Source organism: Elephantulus edwardii, unplaced genomic scaffold (assembly GCF_000299155.1).
Source record: "Elephantulus edwardii isolate Elephantulus edwardi_28Jun2011 unplaced genomic scaffold, EleEdw1.0 scaffold00009, whole genome shotgun sequence".
In the NCBI taxonomy this organism is placed as follows: Eukaryota; Metazoa; Chordata; class Mammalia; order Macroscelidea; family Macroscelididae; genus Elephantulus; species Elephantulus edwardii.
In genome coordinates this window covers 34,197,260-34,201,953 of record NW_006399759.1, presented here as the reverse complement: position 1 = coordinate 34,201,953, position 4,694 = coordinate 34,197,260, and positions in this window count along the sequence as shown.

Genomic DNA, 4,694 nt, shown 5'->3' with positions numbered 1-4,694 from the left:
TGTGACTGGAGCAGTGGGACTAAGTGCCTTTGAGATGGCTAGGTTGGCACAGGATAGAACAGCATTTAGAGCTCTTGTACATAGGGTGGCTTTGAGTTGCATACGACTCAATGGCACATAACAACAACAACAATGGCGGTTATGGTCTCTTTAGGTTATATTTCCAGTAGTGGAATTGGTGGGTCAAATGGTATCTGTCTTTGCAAATTTTGAGAAAGTGCCACACCCTTTCCACAGTGGTTGCACTGTTTTACATTTCCACCAACAGTGAATAAGGGTTCCAGTTTCTCCACAATTCCACCAGTATTTGTTGCTTGCTGTTCTGTTAAATTTTGCTATTCTGACTGGAGTGAGATGATATCTCATAGTTGTTTTCATTCGCACCCTTCTTAGAGCTAGGGATTTTGAACATTTCTTCATGTGCTTGTTGGCCATCTGAATGTCTTCATTGGCAAAATGTCTGTTCATAACCTGTGTCCATTTTTCAATTGGATTATTTACCTTTATCATCTTGTGGTGCTCAAGTATTTTATAAAATCTAGATATAAGTCCCTTATCTGACATGTCATTACAAAATACTTTTTCCTAGTCTGTGGCGTCCCTTTTTACCTTGTTGGAGAAGTTTTTGGATGCGCATAGGGATTTGATTCTTAGAAGGTCCCATTCATCTATTTTATTTTCTCCTGGTTGTAGATTTTCCAGGATGCTTGGAAGACTGTTTATGTTGTGGACAAGGACTATTAGAGTTCTTCCAAGCTAACAAAAACAATTCTTACTTTAAAAGCAAAAAGCATTCTGAAATCTCTTTGTCACTAAATCTGTTGTGATTCATAATGACCCTCTATCAGTTTCTGAAGCTGGAAATTGCAAAAGACAGCTATTCATCATCATAAAAGAGTAATTCACAATGGAAATACCAATGTTTACAGTGATCTGTACCAATCTGAGGCCACACAACAGTCAGAAAATCATCCTAGAAAATGGAATAGGGAAGATTTATTCTAAAGAATTATTCTTTAGGTCAGGAGTGATTAATTATCCCAACAATCGCCTAAGACACTTTTGGTCATCACTTATCTGGAACAAAAGATAAAGAAAGGAAACAAAGACTTACAGAAGAAACCAGAATATGGGACAAATAAGCCACATAAACCACAATCTCATCCACAACTGCTGAGGCCAGCAGCACCAGAGAGTATCCGGCTACCTCCTCCAGTGTTCTCATCAAGGCCACAACTGATAGAACGGAGGGGAAAAGGAACTGTAAATTCTTAAAAATTAGAACAAAACATAATGAACAAAAAACTCCAGGCCCCTTGGACCTAGTAGATTAGAGGACTTCCTAAGGATATTTCCTTGACATGCTTTAAAGTCTGAACCAAAATTAACTCTAGAAATAGTCTTCTAGTTAAATAACAAAATATTGTAGTTGTTGTTGATTGCCTTTAAGTTGATCACAATTCATAGCAACCCTATAACAAAGGACTTGAAGCCTTTCTATAACTAACATCATTTATCAAAATTCATAGAGTTTCAAGAGGCATGTTGTTGAGGAATGGCTACCACTTTAGTTTCCAAAAAGAACAAATAAGACTAAAAAAAACCCCCAGCAAAACACAGTACCATCAGTACTGTGGATAGGACCTAAGTACTGTGTAATTTTTTTTCTAAAAAAAAAAATTACATATGATACTACCAAGCCAAAGGTGGGTGACTCAAATCTGCGGCCCTCAGGCCTGTTTTTAATTGTTTTTGGTCAAACATTCTTCTAGGTTGTATAGACCTGGTGTATAGCCACTTGCTGTACAGAGGTAACTTGTGGTTGCTGTGATGTTAAACACTGTGACACTGATGTGTCAAATGCGATAATGGTTAGCCATGGTGGACAGTGTTGGTGGAGCTTCCAGATTAAAACAAGCTTGGAAGCAGGAGTGGCATCCACTTCCATAAATAGCTTGCCTCTGGAAACCCTATGAACTGGAGAAATGATGAAAAGTTATATAAGTGCTCAGGTCTTTAGTTCATAGGGTCGCTATGAGTCATCTATGACACAGCAGCACTTAACAACAACAACAATAATAATAACAACAACATATGAGACCATATGGTCAAGAGTTACTGTAAAGCAACTTACTGTATGTAAGAGGGCAAAGGGATTAGAATTGTCAAAATAGAACTGCCCAAATGGAAAGAATGAGAATGCTTACACATTGTAAAGAGTGCAGCCAATGTCACTGAAGAACTTGTGTGGAAATTGTTGAAGGGAAACCTAAACTGCTGTGTAAAGCTTCACTGACACAGAAGAAAAAGTTTTTAAGTGGCTAACAATTGAAGGAAGTAAATAGGTAGCAGTAGAGGGAGCCAGGGAAGAAACATAGAAGCTTAGAAGAGGACCTTATCAGGCAGAAGAGTTCAAGTAATTGCTGTAGGAACACAGTAATATCACTGTGGTGGTAAACTGGGTGATAAAAGGATGGATACCTTTGGATTGTGGTGGTAGAGAAGAGTGCTGAATATCCTGTGGACTGCTGACAGTCCTAGAGGAAGTGCAACCAGGGTGGTCCTTAGTGGCAAGGACGGGGAAGGGTGACCCCACATATTTCGGACCTGTTGTCAGCAAGGGCAAGTCCTTGGAAAAAGACATCATGCCGGGAAAGCTGGGGGGTCAGGGAAAGAGAGGAAGATGCCCATCAATGGCCTTGAGCTTGGTGGAGATGGTGAGGATGGTCAATACAGGGCAGAGTTCACATCTATTGTTTATAAGGTCACTATGAGTTGTACTCAACTTGACAACCTGTAACAATGACAATTGGTGATTCACTTTCACTTTTGAGACTTATCAAATGTTGCATCTCTCTTATGACAGAGTGGTGGTTTAGTGGTAAAATGCTTTCCCTTAGCAAATCTCCGTTCTAGTCTCAGGCTCAGTGTTCTACGTTCAACTACCACCTACCAGTCAGGGGAGGCTGGTGTGTGGTTGCTGTGATGTGGAATGGGTTTCAGTGGAGCTTCAAGTCTAGGAGATACTAGGAGGATCTGTTGTTGTTGTTAAGTGTTGTTGAGTCATAGACAACTCATGGTCACTCTATAAATGATAGACCTGAACACTTATCTCACTTTCATCATTTCTCCATGTTCATAGAATTTCCAGAGCCAAGCCAAGCTTGTTTTAATTGGGGAGCTCCACCAAACACTGTCCACCATGGGTAACCATTATTGCATGCGACACATTAGTGTCACAGTGTTCAGCTTCACAGCAACCACAAGTTAACTCTGTACAGCAAATGGACAGACCAGTGCTATACCACTTAGAGGAATGTTTGACCAAAACCAATTAAAACCAAGCCTGAGGGCCACAGACTAAAATAATCCACCTTTGGCTTGGTAGCGTGACTTTCTGTCCACTGGGCCAACTGAGATCTTTGTATGTTGTTGTTGTTAATTGCCATTGAGTCATAGACAACTCATAGCAACAACCCTATGCATGAAAGACCTGAACACTTGTATAACTTTCATAGTTTCATCTGTAGGAAGATCTACTTCTGAAAATCACCTGGTAAAAACCCTGTGGATCATAACAGAATATTATTAATGACGAGAATGATTTTTCCTGGGAATTATTCAGCAACTTAAGAAGATGAAGCGTTTATTTTTTTTCTTTTTAGTCTCATAACCTTCACTTGTCTCATAACCTTCTTGAGAGTTTCTTTAAGAAATAGAAGTACTTTAAGAACCATTCTTCTCCCAGATTCACTTCTCTGTCCTTCCTGTTCCTCTTGGCCACTAAGAATGGATCCAGTCATTTCTCTTCTAACATAGGACGGCAGGGATTGTCCTCATAATTCTCAGACAGCTGGTCCAAATAAAAGCATTGTGCAAGGAGCCTGGTGGCCAAATGAAATATGTGCATAATTTAGAGAACATCCAGTTAATAGCAACTTCTGTATTGTCAGCAGCTTGGAAGCAACTGAGGAAGAGAGATGCCTTCCCAAGCAGGACACACACACAGATCCTGCCAGGGCTGACACACTCCAGGCTGCCTCTGACGTCAGTCGCAGCTCCAGATGCATACAAGGAGGAAGCATTTGGCTTCGCTGTCTTAACAACAGTGATATTTCTCCTTTTTGGGTTCAATTCTGTTGTCGAGGTCTTTTGTGCAATTCCTCCTAACCTCCCTGCAACCTTTAGAAATCTCCTGTCTTGCTTGGAATTCCATGGTTATATGAACAACTTGCAAGATGCCTAAGGCATACGAAACTTCTTAGAGGAATTTTACCACCCGTGAGCGAGTCATGAACTCCTAGTTGGGATATAGCTTCCTTGACACTCACTTTCCTGTATCCAGTTCCACAAAAGGAATATATAGGCTAACAACATAGACATGCAGTTCAATTTCACATACTACTCCACGGGAGAAAAATAGGCAACCTCTCTTTCTCTGACCCTCCACCTTTCCCAGTGTGATGTCTATTTTCCAAGGACTGGTCCTTCCTAACAACATGACTAAAGTCTGTGAGATGAAGTTGCACTATCCTTGCCTCCACAAAGCACCGCAACATATTGTTGTCAAACTCATAGCTGACTCTCCAACTGGGTTTTGGAGGCTGTAAATTATATAAGAGGGGATTGCTCGTCTTTCTCCCTTGGAGCCACTGGTGGATTCACACCACCAGAGAGGACTCATCTTTCAGTTA